This window comes from Muntiacus reevesi, chromosome 8 (assembly GCF_963930625.1).
Source record: "Muntiacus reevesi chromosome 8, mMunRee1.1, whole genome shotgun sequence".
NCBI lineage: Eukaryota > Metazoa > Chordata > Mammalia > Artiodactyla > Cervidae > Muntiacus > Muntiacus reevesi.
Window position 1 is genome coordinate 14,455,772 of NC_089256.1, and position 18,320 is coordinate 14,474,091.

Here is an 18,320-nt window from a genome sequence, read left to right on the forward strand (position 1 = left end):
CTCTCTGACGCTCAAGCCTCAATTCATGATCCCCTCTCCTCCCCCTCCCATCCCTGGGTGACTCTTCTGACCCAACTGGCTTTAGCTCAGATGCTGCAATCAATGACATTTCCTCCCCAGGGAGGCCACAGCCACCAAGAGCTGCCAAGCCAGCCTGGAAAAGCCTGTGCAGAAACCAAATTAAACCTGAGCCTGTCCAGACCAATAGCTTTGACCCTCAGTTTGTTTACAGGATGTCCAGGGGAACAAGCGACATGCTAAGCAACACCATGGGGGTTGGACCAGCAAAATCCAGACTCTGCAGAACTCTATAGGACATGTAATCTGGTTCATTCAACAAATAATTCATGGGAAAATGAAAAGGATTAGAAGAGACCTGAGAGATGAGTCAACCAGACATAACGTGTGAATCTTGTTTAGATCCTGATTTGAATAAACCAACTGTAAAAACATTTATGAGACATACAGGTACTCTGAACACTGACTGGCCATCCAGTAACACTAAGGAAACCAGTGCTGATTTTTTAGGGGTGATAATGGTGTTATGGTTATGCTTCGGAATGAACACACGCACTATTTATGTAAAAATGTAAATTATGTTTATATTAAAACTACGATAAATAAGATGAAAAGATGAAGGCGTTTTAAAAAGCAGATTGTCTTCCAAGCCCACACTGATGAATGAGGTACCTGTATGAGCTTTCAAAGAATTCTGGAAATTGCCCATCAGACTAGTCATCATACTTTCAAGGAATGATTTCATTTAAGTCATTACAGTCCTTCTTCCCCATGTCACTACAGTCGCGAGCTTTGCGAGGGTGGAAAAGTGTCTTTTGGTTAGTGTTGGGCAGACACATCCCCCCAACACCTACACACTGGCAAGTACCTCTACCTACACACAAACACACCTGCTCTCACATGCCGGCCCAAGTCTGCCCCCACCCCCCAGGCCCCATGAGCCCAGGCCCTTCACCTAGAGGCTCCAGGACATCCTGGTGGCCCCCAGTCCAGGTCACATCAGGATGGGCTTGAAATGTCCTGATTTCTCAGGTTCCCCTGCAAACACCCCTGCTTCCCATAACCCACCACACACACACCCCAGCCAAAGTCTTTTCCTTAACTGCCACTTTCACCCTGACTCTTCCGGCTCAAAATTATTAGGGTTTTATCTTTTTTTTTTTTCCAATTCTATGTATTTTTAGATTTTTTTTTCTTATTTATTTATTTTTTATTATATATATATATATTTACTTTATGATATTGTAGTGATTTTGCCATACATTGACAGGGATCCGCCATGGGTGTACATGTGTTCCCCATCCTGAACCCCCCTCCCCCCTCCCTCCCCATCCCATCCCTCAGGGTCATCCCAGTGCACCAGCCCTGAGCACTTGTCTCATGCATTGAATCTGGACTGGCGATCTGTTTCACATATGATAATATACATGTTTCAATGCTCTTCTCTCAAATCATCCCACCCTCGCCGTCTCCCACAGAGCCCAAAAGACTATTCCATACATCTGTGTCTCTTTTGCTGTCTCACATATAGGGTTATCATTACCATCTTTCTAAATTCTAAATATATGCGTTAGTATACTGTATTGGTGTTTTTCTTTCTGACTTACTTCACTCTGTATAATAGGCTTAGGGTATTATCTTCACTCTACGTTAAAAAGTGAGCAGCCAGGAAGTACATGCACTATGCGAGACCAACTGGCAGACCTAAAGATGCAAGAGGTATGATGCCTGCTCCCAAAGGCCTCAACTTCTCAGCCCAGATGAGTTCAGTTATGTCCACCACATCTGAGCACCTGCTTCACACTATACCTGCATCACCTGACGTGATTCTCACAGTAGTTTATGCAACAGGCTCTATTATCACGTCTACAGAAAGAGAAACTGAGGCTCAAAGAAGATGAAACCTCATAATATACTGCACCCAAAATCTTATCCCAACCAAGGTTCTGTCTTACTGCCCTGTCCATTCACCTAGATGGTTTTATCAGCTTAGACACCAACCATCTCCACGACCCATCCAGTCTATGTCCTGCCACTCCATGCACTCCTGCCCTGGGGGCCCCAAGCTCTGGGTCCACTAGTCTCCCCACCACCTCGCAAATTCACCAGGAGTGGTTGTGAGTCCTGCCATTGTCTCACTGTGCCCCTCCCTAGAAAGTCCTTTCCCTCAATAAGCTCAAAGTCTAGTGTGTGTTTTGAATGGTCAAAACATGGGGATGAGATCAATTTTAGCATGAGATAAACACTGTCCTTGGAAAGATATTTATTCTGTCTGACAGAAGAGGGGCTTAAACTGAGGCTTAGCACAAGAACAGGAGTGTGCTAGTCCAAGAAGTGTGGAAGGACACTCTCAGCATGCAAGAGTCAAGTGCTTTGGGAGAAGGGGGACGTCAGCAAGCTGTCTAGTGCAGAATCTCAGATAGATGGACAAGAGTGAAAGATTGCCAGGCCAACCTCAGAAGCAGTCTTGCTCTCTGCCTAGAACATCCAACAAAAATGTCCCATAAAAAGAATCCAAAAGAGAAAACGTGTGTGTGTGTATATGTAACTGAATCACTTTGCTGTGCATCTGAAACTAACACAACATTGTAAATCAACTATACTTCAATTAAAAAAAAAAAAAAAAAAAAGAGTTCCTTAGTCCCTGGGCCCCCATGGCTGAGGATGATGATAAAAATGATGCTGCTGACACTCATGTACCAGGGGTCCACAGTGACGCACCCTCCCTATTAACTCCTAGGAAGTTTCCTGGATGCACCCCAGGTGATGTGAAGCACCCATGGCCCACCTCTGTCCTCCGCTCTACTGACCAGCACCCTGGGAATTAAGAAAACCTCTGCCCTATATATGGCCCCTCCGTCCCACTCCCTTGGGGGACCAGCACAAATCAGAATTCTGTGCATTGCTAGACCTGAGCTCCCCGCCTGTGTGTAGCATACCCAGCACTGCAGGGATTCATTCCAGCCAGGAAGGGAATCGTCAAGGTGCTCCCAGGCCTGGAGGCAGCACTCCCGAGGGTCAGAACCCCCTCCAGGGCTTCGCAGTTGGGAAACAAAATGGCACACGCAAGGGGGTGGGCATTTCCAGCCCCGAGCAGCAGTTGTTTCCTCAACAAGCAAGCAGACCCCGCACAGACCCCGCTCTCCTCCACAGATGGGCGCCTGGAAAACACAGAGCCGCTTCCAGACTACAGATTGTGCCGAAGCCCCGTATCACCTGCTACATGCAGACTCCACCGTCACTTGTCTGGAGTCTCCTGGGAGTTGGAACATCAGGGCTGGCCTGCCACCAAGTACAGAGAGAAGTCAGATCAGTGCCATGAAGTGAGGCTGACGGCTAGATGCTGGGGTCCGAGGGAAGGGGGGACCTGTGGAAATGGGCTGGCAAATCCCACCCTGCCAGCTTCTCCCCCAGCCCTGCCATCAGCACTCCTGCCACCTGATCAAGTCGTTTTTTTCCATCTGAAAACGGGGCTGTTAATGAAGCCCATTTGCAGGATGACACTTGGAGTTGTGAGATGGTAACTATGAAAATGTAACTGAGAGGAGCTGGACATGCCGTCAAGAAGCTGGGATGACCAACGCACAGCCTGATTGCAGCCACACCTCTCCCCTTGCACAACACACACGGCCAAGACCCAGGATGCTCGTCCACCAGGCCACTGTCTTCCTCACCCTAGCCCACCCGGAGATGCCCCACAGGATGCCAGCCGGCACACAGGGCAACATCGATTTGCCTACTTGCGACTAAATCAGCAAAGCCTTAAGCCAGGAATCCCTGAGGGATGTTTAATGGTGACATATATGAGTGTCACAGCCTCAGGCCACAGTCCCCAAGCGGTTTGGGTTCTATGAGAAGAGAAGCTGCCAGCAGAAGGGGCTCGAAAACCCCTCCCTTCCTCATGGCATTGAGAGCCAGCTCCCAGAGCAGAAAGATGTTTTAGCTCGGGCTGTGGAGGGTGGGGTGGGGATGAGCAACACACACTTGTGCTGGACCCAACCCAGCCCCGGGTGTCACAGCCGACCGATCATCCATCATCTCTCTGGTGCATCAGTCAACAGTGCAATGGAAGGACAGGGGCTGGAAATTTGAGAGCCGGTGGTCAGGGGAGGCCACTCAGAGGATGTCCCTCTGAGTTCTGGATGAGTTGCCCCGAAGAGACCAGCGGGGAAGGCATTCCAGGCAAAGGAAACAGACAGTGCCCAAGCCTGGCAGCCCCATGAACAGAAACCATGCGGGGCACACTGCTTTGCAGGCCTGCACTCCCAGGGTGCCCACACTCTCCCGCGGGGCTGCTGTTGTTCCGATCCTCCTCCCTTTCTGCGCCCCTGGACTAAGTCCCAGGGGGTCAGAGAGTGACTGGGATCGGGGCACTATCCCTTGAAGATGCTGCGCTCACCACTCCCCAGACCAAAGAGAGGTGGGCATCTTCCAGGCTCCTAAGGATCAGGAACAAAACTGACCAAGAAGAAACCTCCTCTTTAGGAATAAACCTGATGAGGGGGCTGGGTGTGCCCTGAGTCTGTCAATTCCAAGCTGGTTGTGAGAAAGGATCGGGGAGAACCTCTTCCCTCACTCTTTCAGGGAAGTTCTCTGGGGTACAGTCTCCCAGCCAAGAACTGGAGCCTGCCTCCTGCCACCTGGGTGGTCTCAGGACCCCACTCGCACAGCCCAGATGTGTCCCAGGTGATGGGACAGGTACCACGTGAGGAGGGTGACATTCACCAGTGAGAACTTCCCACCAAGGCTGAGCCTTCCCCATCCTCCCTGTCACTGAATCAAGAAAGCAGGGGCTCTGGTGGGGCCTGCATCCAGATCAGCACCTCTGTCCACACCAAACCCACGGTGCTTTCTACTTCTCGTAAGTCTGCCTTAGTGGGGCTGCCCCTGAGCCTGACACCCAGTGGAACTGCTCTCAACGAGCAAAGCAATGATGGCAGAGAGTACGGGGTGGACGAGGCTGACTCCACAGAGATCTGCAGTAGAGACCAGGCTGCATGGGCTGTGATGGAAGGAAACCAGCAAGTCCACTGGCAAGAAGAAAGGTGGCCGGTGGCATGCCAGTGGAGACTGTAATAATGGCTGCCACCAGGAGATCCAACCAGTCCATCCTAAAGGAGATCAGTTCTGGGTGTTCACTGGAAGGACTGATGCTGAAGCTGAAACTCCAACACTCTGGCCACCTGATGTGAAGAACTGACTCATTGGAAAAGACCCTGATCCTGGGAAAGATTGAGGGCAGGAGGAGAAGGGGACAATAAGGGATGAGACGGTTGGAGGGCATCACCAACTCAATGGACATGAGACTGGGTAAACTCCGGGAGTTGGTGATAGACAGGTGCTGTGGTTCATGGGGTCGCAGAGTCGGACATGAGCAACTGAACAACTGAACTGAACTGAACATCACCATTATCATCATAACAGCCACCACAACAACATCAACTGTTGTCAGGCACTTGCGATGTGTCAGGTGTGGTCCTGGCACCTATGCTGGTCCTCACTGACTCTGAGGGAGGCTCCATGATTGTCTCCCTTTACTGACAGGACAAATCGCATCCAGTGGACCAGGTTATGGGAGGGAGAGCTGAAGAGAACTGGCTGAAACCAAGAGAACTGGCAGATGCTAACCAAACCCAGACCTAGCATCTCTGAGATGACTTCTGTGGGGGACAGGCGGACACAGAGAGCCCTCTGAGGTCTGGGTGCTCTGCATGGCATCTCAGTGCTTCTTCCCTGGCCTCAACACACCACATACCTGACCTGGTGAGCCTCTCAGATGCTGCTCTTTCCACATTTCCCCAGTGGTCCCAGAAAGATCCCAGGAAGCCTACAACTCCCTGTTACTGGCTACATGGAACACAGGAGTCGAAGAGAAGATTCCAGTTCCTTATTTCTTCCCAACCCGTCCCCCGCCCCCCGCCATTTTTAAGCCCTGCATGCCCATCCTGAAGATGGTTGGCAAAGGCTGCAGAATTTGGAACTTCCTTGGTGGCACAGTGGATAAGAATCTGCTTGCCAATGCAAGGGACATAGGTTCGATCCCTGGTCTGGGAAGATTCCACATGCCGCGGGGCAGCTAAGCTTGTGTGCTGCAACTACTGAGCCTGGGCTCTAAGGCCCTCAAGCTGCAACTACCAAGCCCTCGTGCCAGTACTACTGAAGACTAGAGCCTGTGCTCCGTAATGAGAAGCCACCGCAGTGAGAAGCCTGTGCACCACAATGAAGAGTAGACCCTGCTCATTGAAACTAGAGAAAGCGCCTGTAAAACAACAAAGACCCAGTGCAGCCAAAAATTAATTAAAAGAAAAAAACAAACACTGCAGAATGTGGGGGCAAAAAGAAAGGTAGAGGGTGACTTCACGGAGGGACCCATGCACCTTTCATCTGGGGTCTGAACTGTACCCACGTCCCCGCGCCAGCCCATCTGTTCACAGTGCAAAAGATAAATGTGGTGTGCTTTCCTATGATTACACAACTTCTCCAGTAGTTTAAACCTCAACAGAAACTTCAGCTGCCCTCTTAACATTCGGTGGCTTTTCCTCTTAGAGCTTATAAACAGCGAGTTCACTTTTGCTTACAAGAGTACTAGAAAGATATTTGAGCCTGTACAATAGGAAACGTGCATGTTTGCAGATTCCATATCTGCACACAAAAGGTCCTGGCACCAAAGCCTTCTTTTCAGCTTCTTCCAAGCCTAGAAAATTTCCACTTCAGAGCTGCGACTTTCTTATTTCCTTTGTGGAAAAAATGCATTGGTAACAGTCAGAGATGAGTCGCTCCAAGTTCAGCCTCTGCCACACATGATCACAGTTTCCAGTCACCAACATGCCCCTTCTGCGCTGGGCACCACAGCCAGGCCTGTGTCCACTCAGACTCTGATTCTCTGTCACTGGGCAAAGCGTTTAATTCACCAGCCACCCAGCAGGCCATCAAATGCAGAGTGAGAAGACAAGATAGCAGTGGTTTTGATCTCTGTGGATGTCAATTCCCAGGGGGCAAGCTTGGCAGGAAGAAGCAAGGCTGCCCCACAGGGCCACAGGGAAGGAGCAGGGCAAGCAGAGGGCTTTAGAGCTTTCCCAACACAGACTCCTATTTTGTAATAATTTCTTTTAAATGATATCTTTTAAGCTACAAATCTCCAGAAGAAAGGGGAATGGTTATTAAAGCAAAAGATCTGGCCACACATTAAAGAGTGGAAAGCCTGTTTCCGCGCCCAAGGCTGGAGGCTGTCACTCCCTTCAGATGCTGAAGATTTACTGAACTCCAACAAGAAAGAGAAGCGCTCGCATAACAGTTCCTCATTTCCAGAGACAAAGAGAAAATGAAAAAATAAGAGAGGAAAAACACCAGTTAGGGGAAGAGAACCATCAGAAGGGGACGTCTTCCAGGAACAAAGCACTTGGCTTGTCAACCTACCTCTGCAGATGGGAGGTGACCACAGAAGGTGGAGGAAGTGCCCTTTCTATGAGTGAAAGTGAAAGTCGCTCAGTCGTGTCCAACTCTTGGCAACCCCATGGACTATATAGTCCATGGAGTTCTCTAGGCCAGAATACTGGAGTGGGTAGCCTTTCCCTTCTCCAGGGGATCTTCCCAACCCAGGGATTCTTTACTAGCTGAGCCACAAGGGGAAGTCCTTTCTATGAATGGTGTATCCTCAAATACTGAACAAAGGAGTGAATCTCCAGGAGTCCAAAGCAGAGAGTCTGGGGACAGAGGCTGGCTGGTCTGCCACCAAAGCCCTTGTTCCAAACAGAACTCTTCATCATCCTTCCAGAACTTTATTTCATTTGCCTGAACCCAAGGAAATATCCAGTCCAAAAATATTGGGCTTCAGAAACAGTGGGCAGGCAGTAAAAACGACAATACAAAAAAACAGACACTCGGAGAGGAAACGTTATCTTTCCTGGAGGCTGGCAGTGGCTTTGACAACCTCTTGAAAGGCTTCTAAGCTGAGAAGCTTTAGTCTTTACATTCCTGCTTCAAAAAGTTCAAACTGCATTAACAGAAGGGCCCTCAGATGAGGAAACTGAGGCTCAAGAGAGGAAAGTGAGACAGGAAGCACAGCCTCAAGACAGCACGTTGAGTCCGGTCCTTCCTAAGCCAAGAACTTGCTGCCAGTCCACCCCTCCCTCCACCAGCCACATGATGATGCTCAGCTCAGACATGGTGACAAGGGGTGCCCTGGGCGGGGACACCTCAGGATGAAATCACCAATCAGTCCAATGTATACAGAGTAAGACTCACGTGTATGGGCTATGGGAGTCCACATGGGAGGAAGCTTAGCCCCTCCTCCCTGAGGCTCTGGCTTTCAGAGGGGAGAAACCAGCATGGGGTCAACTCAAAAATAAACAGGAATAAAGGAGGGTGGGAAGCAAATACAGGAGAAAATGCACATTCCAAAGCCAACATCTCCCAACAGCAGAGGGAAGAAAGCTGCTGTAGCTCTTGGTATTCTTTCCTCCCCTCCTCCCCTCCTTCTCTCCCCCTCCTTCTTTCCTTCCTTCCTTCCTTCCTCTCTTCCATCCTTTCTTCCTCAGCTCAGCCCACAGGTTCTTAAGGAGCAGTGCCCAGTCTGCAGCTAAAGCCCAGAACACAACAGGCAGGAGCCCAACCCCCAGGGAGCCTACGATCTGGAGAGCACAGACATCCCACAAGGAGTGGACCAAATACTCACATCATGACCTCTGCACTGACACATGGAGGAGGATGCCAGTGGACAGATAAGGGGAGCTCGCTCAACACAGGGGCCTGGGGGCTGTGGACGTTTCCTGGAAGCAGCAGCTTTGGGACAGAGACAGAGGGATGGGTAGAGGGACCTGCTGAAGGAGGCAGGGCTGCTGCCTGGTAGGAAGCAGCAGGGAGAGCCAGGCTGGTCCAGATCCGGCACTTCTGAGCAAGTGAAAGGCTCCCATGGGCATCTGCAAGTGTGTTGTACGTGGCAGGGGCGGGGGAGCGTGCACTTGGACTTGAGCGAGTTGGGAGGAGACAGGGCAGACAGGGCCTCCTGGGGCACATTATGATGTTCTTTGTTTGAATTTATGGTTTGTTTGCTTGTTTTTCTACTGTATTCTCAGTGTCGGGGGATTCTGCTGAAGTGTGTTTGAGGCCAAGCAGCCCATGAATGGATTCTTTCACTCCTCCTTTCCGCTACCACAGTTTAGGTTTACACTCTTTATGTGTATTCTGGATGCAAACCACAAAGGTATTACAGGCCTACACTTGCTAATGACACAACTAATTAGGTCTGTAATCAGGACAATCTCTAGGCTCCTGAGACCACTGGCACCCAGAACCACATGATGGGGAGGGTAGACAAGTCAGGGACATCTCTTCCTACATTCTCGCAACTTAATTGGGTCTCAGATGGATGACTTGAGATTTTTCATTATATTTGGCTAGGGAAAGATGTAGAGGGCTGATAAGCGCGTGTGAGCACGTGCCTTTGTGAAGGCTGCAGGCGTCCTGTTTGCAAGGGGCTTGACCCAGGCTACACAAGGGTGGTGAGCTAGCCGGGATGCAGCAAAGCAATCCATTTATTATAATTCTGCTGAGAAGAGGCCCAGTAAATCAAAGAGACAACCTGACTGCAAACAAATTACACACCAAGAGATTCGAAGGAGGGAGAAAGGGAGGGCAGAGGAGAGCAGCAGCCAACTGGGAAAAATGGGGGAAAAAAAGGGAGGGGAAAGGGAAAGCCAGGGAATAGGGACCTACAGGGATGCCTGGAGTCTGAAAGACAGAAAAAACGGAGCCTAATTTGTCCATCTGGAAGAAAAGGAAAAAGAAAAGCATCCACAGAGAGAGATCCCATTTGCTGGTTACCCCCAATTTACAAATCCTTGACTTAAAAAAACAATTGCCCTTTGTTCTCCCAAGGGGTCACCTAGGGAGTGATTGATGGGCAGTTACTTTCTCTGGAACAAGGGCCCTGAGTTCTCTTTTCTCATGCAAATAAAAGGGGCCTCTTCTTAAAATAGAGTTAACCTGTTCCTGGTACCCCTGCTGTAAGCACGAAGCCCAGCCTAAGTATCCTCCAGAAGCCACTGCCCTTCTGGAGATGAAGACACTCTCCCTGGGCCAAGGGTAGAAAGGATGGGCTTCTGGGGAGGGAACTTGGCCCAGGTTCCTGAAACCAGAATGTGACAACTGGAGAGCAGCTGTGGCTGGGAATGCCACCCCAAACTCCTGGGAGGGACATGAAGCAGCAAACGGGCTTCGAGGCCAGGAAGACGTGTTAGTTCGACTACGACTTAAAACATCTTTTTTTCTGGGAAAATAAACTCCTAGATCCACATGTCTCCTTTACAAATTCAACTCTGAAAAAAGAACCTGCTTGGAAAGCTGTGAAGTGCTTCCGCTGAAGCAGTAAACAGAGCAGACAAGAGGTTGGGAAATCTGCTTAGACAATGAGTTATATCTTGTTCTCCAAAATGCACTTCTACGGGAAAAAACCCAACTAGAGAGAGAAAAGTATGAGCTATTATAGGAGGTTGTGGTCCATGGTTATTTCCAGGGAATCTGACAGGCCCCTCCTATTTGAGGGGGCCATCCTTTTCTGTGACAAGATTATGAAGGAGACCACCTCTAGAATGTTGAAGGTCTGTGAATATTTGCAGACCAGATAATCATGAGAACTAACTGACTCTTAATATAAATGCTGAGGCTGTAAGGGGGACTCTAATACACCCAAATCCCACAGGGTGGGTACTTCACTGCCACCCAGGTAAGCTTTTTGAAATCAATCTTTCTTATGAATATCTGTGCACATGTCTTAAATAATTAGCCAAAAATCCAGTAACACCATGAAGGACCCCAAGTTGGGTTGACTGCAAAGCAAGAATGCTTCAATAACATAATTTAACCAGACTTCTCAGGAGACAGGTAAGTTGGCCTGGTATTCCCATCTCTTTAATAATTTTCCACAGTTTGTTGTGATCCACACAGACTGAGGCTGTTGCATAGTCAATGAAGCAGAAGTAGATGTTTTTCTGGAATTCTCTTGCTTTTTCTATGATCAAACGAATGTTGGCAATTTGATCTCTGGTTCTCCTGTCTTTTCTAAACCCAGCTTGTACATCTGGAAGTTCTCGGTTCATGGACTGTTGAAGCACTGCAGACAGTGGCTACAGTCATGAAATTAAAAGACACTTGCTCCTTGGAAGAAAAGCTATGACAAACCTAGACAGCATATTAAAAAGCAGAGACATAACTTTGCTGACAAAGGTCCATATAGTCAAAGTTATGGTTTTTATAGCAGGCGTGTACAGAATGTGAGAGTTGGACTATAAAGAAGGCTGAGTGCTAAAGAACTGATGACCGGGATGGGGAATTCTTGTAACTCTATGGCTGATTCATATCAATGTATGACAAAACCCACTGAAAAATAGAAAAATAAATAAATAAATTAATTAATTAAAAAAAAAAAAAAAAAGAACTGATGCTCTCAAACTGTGGTGCTGGAAAAGACTCTTGAGAGTCCCTTGGACAGAAAGGCTATCAAACCAGTCAATCCTAAAGGAAATCAACCCTGAATACTCATTGGAAGGACTGGTGCTGAAGCTGAAGCTCCAACACTTTGGCCACCTGATTCAAAGAGTCAATTCATTTGAAAAGACCCCGATGCTGGGAAAGACTGACGTCATAAGGAGAAGGGGACAACAGAGGATGAGATGGTTGGATGGCATCACCAACTCAATGGGACATGAGTTTCAGCAAACTCAGGGAGATAGTGAAGGACAGGGAAGCCTGGTGTGCTGCAGTCCATGGGGTCTCAGAGTCGGACACAACTGAGTGATTGAACAACAGACAATAAGAAAAACCAGATTACTAGATCCAAACATTGTCTAAGCATCTCAATAGACACTTAAGAGGCAATAAATAAAAAAACAGTCATTCTTAATTTTTTGAAAACTGAAAATAATATCAAGATAGATGGCTGTATTTCTGCCACGATGATACATGCTTTTCTCAACACAGAATGCTTAATGGAAAAACAGACTTCTCACCATCAAAATTAGAAACAAGGCAAAATGTCTAGATTTATCATATTGAGCAGTGTTGTGGGGCAGTGGACAAAACAATTTGTAGAGGAAATCAGGTATATAAATTGGAAAGGAAGAGACAAACACAGACAATGTTGGTAGATAACATGATTGCATGCCTGGAAAACCCAAGACAATAAACGTGCAACCTACTCTAAATGGTAAAAAGACAGGCTATAAAAGCAATATCTGGAAAGCAATTTTTTAAAATTTACCACCACCCAACTGGAAGACACATTGGAAGAGAAAATTCTCCTTTATAATAGTACAAAAATGACAAAATACCTGGAAATGTACTTAGTATGAAAAAAAGATAAGTCCAAATTCTTGGATAAGAATTCTAAACATCATAAAATGTTAATTATTCATGAGTTAATGTATAAATTCAATTCAATGAAGCTGTTTATTTATATGTTCATTCTCAAGTAGTTGAGCTAATTCTAAAGTGCTTTTTTTTTTTTTTAAATAGCAAAACAAACAAGTATTCTCACTTCAAAGAGGAGTCTGACTCTATCTAAGATGCCTGAACAAGTATATATCTGATGAACAACTACTCCATTTCTAGGTATAGATCCAAAAGATCCACAGGAAATTCTTAGAAATGCACAAGAATGTCAATAGAAGTACTGCTTATAATGGCAGAAAATTGTATACAAGTTCAATGCACAACAACAGGAAAACGAACAAATTGTGGTATTTTCATACAACAAAATACCGCCCAGCTGTGGCAATAATAGACTAGAGCAAGTTGTCTCAACTTGGAATAATCTTTCAAATATAATGTTGAGTTGGGGGGAAAGGAGCAAGATTCAGAAGAACACAAAGTATAATACTATTTATATAAACTTCAGAAACATCTAGGTTACTGTTAGGCTTCCCTGGGGGCTCAGTAGTAAAGAATTCACCCTGCTAATACAGGAGATGAGGGTTTGATCCCTGATCCAGGAAGATACTCTGGAGAAGAAAATGGCAACCAACTCCAATATTCTTGCCTAGGCAATCCCATGAACAGAGGAGTCTCATGGGTTACACTCCATGGGCTTGCAAAGAGTCGGACATCACTTAGCAACTAAAAAACAATGTTTCTATTGTGTCTAGGTCCACAAACATAGGCATTAAATGTGAATAAACTTCATAGAAACAAAATCTACCAAATTCAGTGGCAAGGAGGATCCACCCTCGTGGGTGTTCTCAGGACACATGAGAGGTGAATCCTTCCCCACCAGTCCTCCCCCAGTACTGCCAGCAAAAAGAGCCGATTTCCCAGTCTCCTCCCAGGTGAGCTCATTGTTTGGAAAGGAGCATCACTTCCAAGCTGTGTGACTTTGTCTCTCTCATGCTACCCACACACAACCATCCCATAGATTCAGTTCTGTTTCCAGTCAAGCCACCATCTCCCATTTTTTGGCAGAGCAGCATCTCCCAAGAGACTCTGGAAGCACTTGCTTGTGCCAGGACACACCCTGCCCTGAACAAGCATTTCTGGATCCAAGACCAGGAAATAACTGCTCCGTCTCCTTCACCAGGAGTCCGACGGTCTACCAAGTTGGCCACATCTAGGTCTGCTCACTTGACTTTGCTTGTCCAAGGCTTCCCAAACTCTCTAAGCCACAAAACCCTCCTTTCTCATAATATCAATTATGTCCCACAAAATTCCCTGAAAGAATGTAAGAAGTTTGGTCAGGGTGTCCTAGAGGTATAGAACTGGAGAAGGCAATCTGCCCGTTGCTGGCTAGTTCCCGTTCAGTCGCTCAGTCGTGTCCGACTCTGCGACTCCATGAACTGCAGCATGCCAGCCCTCCCTATCCATCACCAACTCCTGGAGTCTACCCAAATCCATGTCCATTGAGTCACTGATGCCATCCAACCATGTCATCCTGGCTAGTTAACTGTCCTCAAATCTGGGACTGCTTATCAGATTATAAATACAAATAGATGATTAATGGTATATTTATTTTTCTGAAGGAATCACAAGAAACTGTTATCAGTGATAATCAATGGGGAAAGACTGGGGGAAGAATGGGGCCACAGATTGGGGGAAGAAGCTATCACTTTCATTCTGTACTTTCTCCGCTGTTTGTACTTTCTAACATATTTTACATGGTACTACTTTTTTTTGGCTGCACTGGATCTTCTTAGTTGCTGCTCAGGCTTTCCCTAGCGTGGTGAACTGTGGCATGAAGGCTTCTCATTGTGGTGGCTTCTTTTGCTACAGAGCACAGGCTCCAGGAGCGTGGGCTTCAGCAGTTTTGGCGATGGGCTTAGCTGCTCCATAGCATGTGCAATCTACCTGGACCAGGGATCAAACCCATGTCTCCTGCATTGGCAGGCAGATTCTTATCTACTGTACCACCAGGAAAGTCCAGTACTACTTGTTTTAAATACCAGTTCACTGATGCTCTGTTCATTATTCTTCAATCATCTATCCCTCATCTTGGATTAGGTCTTCAAGTTCACTCATCTTTCCTGCAGTGCCTCATCATCCTTCAATTCCATCCAGTGTATTTCTCATCTCAGATGTTCATCTCTAGATGTTTAATCTGGACCTTTCTTTTTTTAATAGCATCTCATTTGTCCCTCCTTATCATGCTCATACATTCCTCTACCTTCTCATAAAGCAGGGATGACTTTGCACCATTAGAATCCGAACTTTTTCTTCAGTTACTTGAGGGAATTCCAAACAAAGCCATCCTTTCAGAATCACTGTATCCGTTCCTAGTGTTTCCTCAAAGGGCTGATGTCAATTCCAGCATGCCTTTATTTGTATGTGTTCAATAAATGCATGCTGATTGATTGACTGCAGTTCCAAAGATCAGGTCTAAATAGCTGGATTGCTCAATTTCTGTTCATTGGCCCACAGGTGCCTCCCTTGTGCCCGCACATGTCAGGTGTGGGTATGGCACAGCTCAACACGCACAGTGGAGAAAACTGAGAGGCTTTCTCACTTAGATTATTCCAGTGCCCCAGTACCTTGGCTTATTAAAATGCAAAGATTCAAATTAGCCAAAGGAAATATGGTCTGGGTAATTCAGGTCTTTTGAAAGAAAAAAGTATTGTTAACTTGCATCCTGTTGCTTGTTTATGCTGACTTTTGATATTTTATTTAACTAACAGAACAGTGGCCAGTGCTCACTCAGTCTTTGAACCCCAGCTAATTAGAACCCACCATACTTTCTGGCAAGAACAGACCACCTCCTGATCAAATGAACTTCTGAAACCCCAGGAACAGCATCTGAGCAGCTTTGGCTTCCAGCATGTATTTTAGAGTTAAAAGAAAGCTTACACTCATTTATTTATAATAAGCATATGCATACAAAAGGCTTCTATGAGCCTTCAGAAAGTGATAGAATTGTGATTGCTCATGGACTCAGAATTCTTCCATCTGTGCCCTGCCCAATAAGGAACTTTTACATTCCAGCTTCCCCACACCCCTGTTCTCCAATATGCTGTGGGGGACCACAGCCTCTAACACATGGGGTTCAACCAATGGAACACTGCTTAGACATTCAGACATTCTGGCCCAGAAGTCCGACCACAGTCACAGGGCCTGACACATAGAGATCAGAATGAAAGGCAGCACAGGGCAGTGCTCCCGGCTCTACAATGGATGGATGGACCTGGGCTCAAATCCCATCCTTCGCCCACCTACCCGCAGTGTGACCCTTAAATTCACAGCGACTACATTTCGCTACCTCTTAAACCAGGGGAAACAGTCTGTGATTCATACGGTTGCCATGAGATGATGCATAAAATGCATTGAGCACAGTGCCCAGCAAAGGGGAGGTCCATAAGAGACCTTACTCTCCCTGACCACTGCCCTCACCCTCCAAGGCAGGGCAACGCCTGCCCTCTGAGCACCTCAGCCCTGCTGGGAGCTGCTACAGAGGCTCCATGGTAATCAGAGATCACTCGGGAAGGTCCAGTCTCAGAACAAGCAGTGATCTCCTTGGCTGCCTCCCCACACACACCCATTTCTCTCCGTGAGAGAAGCAACACCCTTTATTTATTCATGGCTAACTCAGGGTTAGCCAATCAGAGGACGAGACAGTTGGATGGCATCAATGGACATGAGTTTGAGCAGATGCCTGGAGGTAGTGAAGAACAGGGAAGCTGGCGTGCTGCAGTCGACACGGTTACAAAGAGTCAGCACAACTGAGCGACTGAACAACAACCACTCAGTGTTCATTAAAAGCTAGCCAAGGAACCTTCTCTTCCTCCCCAAATCTTAAATCTATCACTCATCCTTTCTAGGAGAGTTTAAAGTTGGTCCTGCTTGCAATCTCAGAATTTCATAGCACAAGGATTAAAAAGGCCATTTCAAACTCAGAACTCAAATCCCCCACAACATTTTTGGCTGTACAACCCCTGCATGGGATGGAGGGCTCACTGTCCCCCAAGGCCGGACACTTCTTTCTAAGACAGCCAGGGCCCAAATCAGAGACTCAGTGTCAGCTATGTATTAAGGGCCCTTTTCCTTGCAGTGACTCTCACATCTGCTTTTGAGATTTTTCCCTCACAAGCCTGCCCTCATTGCTTCAGTGGTTCTGCTTAGGACAGGATTCCAGAGCCTATTCTACAGAACAGACTGTGGCTTGTTTCCCCTCCTCCTGAGTGGAGTGCAAACAAGGGTGGAATATTTCCTTCCAGTCCCAAGAAGTCCTACTGCAGGAGGAAAGAAAAGTTCTTACATCATTCTCCAGGTCACCAACTCCATCATGTTTGAGATACCCCTTCACACACACACACACACACACACACACACACACACACACACACACACAAGCTGATTCTTCATGGTGAGTCTGTTATAGCCATCTGGACTCTGATGCTTTGTAATTAGGAATTTTTTTTATAGCTTTAATTATTTCCTCTGTTCTCTTTTCTTTTTTATATACAATGAATCATTCTGCTCCTGAGAGAGGAAAAATAAAAAGATTTTTGAAAGTTATAGCTCTAATTTCAATAGAAAGAGACTGGGCTTTGAGGAATATGAGCATTTGTTGTTTTCTGAGTCCATTTTTCATCCCCACTGGTTAATGAAGATGTTATTTCTCTCTTGCATTTCTGTTGCTAATTTCTGACAAGTGTGTTTTTCAGTTATAGCTGGTTGTATGCCTCTTGGTTCATCCCTCCTTTGTATACTTTATGAAATATTCAGTTCTTCTTGATAGGATGAGGTTTGATTCTCCCCTGGCTGTGATTAATTGTGTTCGCATTTTGGGACCTAATTTATGTTTATACGATTCCTCTAGTGTTTCCATTTTCTTTTCTAATTATCCATTTTCCTCCATCTTTTTCCCTGAAATTAGTACTGAATTAGCTTGCCTCTGATTACAGTCTTGGACGCATCCCAAAGAATATTGTTGGACAGCTCCCCATTATCATTTCATTCCATGAATTCTTTGTTTTGTTTTTGCAATAAAGCTTTATTAACTCTCCGTGAACCCTCCTTTTCATTTGCTCAGTCATTTCTGATGGGAAGTCACACCAGGCTATGGCCGGGTGTTAAGGCAGTCACTCCCACATTCTCTGCTGTCTGCCAAGTCAAGCTCTTTCTAAAAAGTCAGAATTCTAGGGATTAAAAATAAGATCTATGCCTGTGTTGAGGGGCCCATTTCAATTATTTATTTACTATTCTGGTGTGGACATCTGTTGAGGTAGCTCTGCTGATGGACAAGAACCCATCACTACCCTTTGCCAGATCTCCTGGCCTGTATGTCTTTCCTGGTTTATGACAGATTCCTTCTGACCCGGCTCTGTAGATGACTGGTGCTCAATCTCTGCCAGTAAGTCCCTCCAGTGGCCCCATTAGTCTGAGGCAGGTGGGGCCTTAGGTGAAGCTGCTCTGGAATGAGGTACCTCTCATCATCCACCAAGACACCTTTATCTCAAGTCAGCCTATTTACAGACTAGGGTCTGTAATTTGCTTCTTGGTAGGCTCTCTTTTCTGACAATTCATCACCCCTATCTGCCTGCACACCTCTACATGCCTCTCCCACCACATGCACACTATATACACCATTCTACTATGTACATGCTACACACCCAATATGCCCATGTACCTGTGAAACACATGCCCACTGCCTCTTCCCATGAACCTGTGGGGCCTCTGCCACCCCGGGAGATGCTACTTTCTGCATTAGGGATCTTGGCACAAGGGCTCTGGATGACTGTTAACAAAAGATCCTCCCACAGCCAGCAAAGTCTCAGCTACCCTCAAACTGTTTCAACCAGGGTCCCTCTGCAACCCTTGACCTGCCA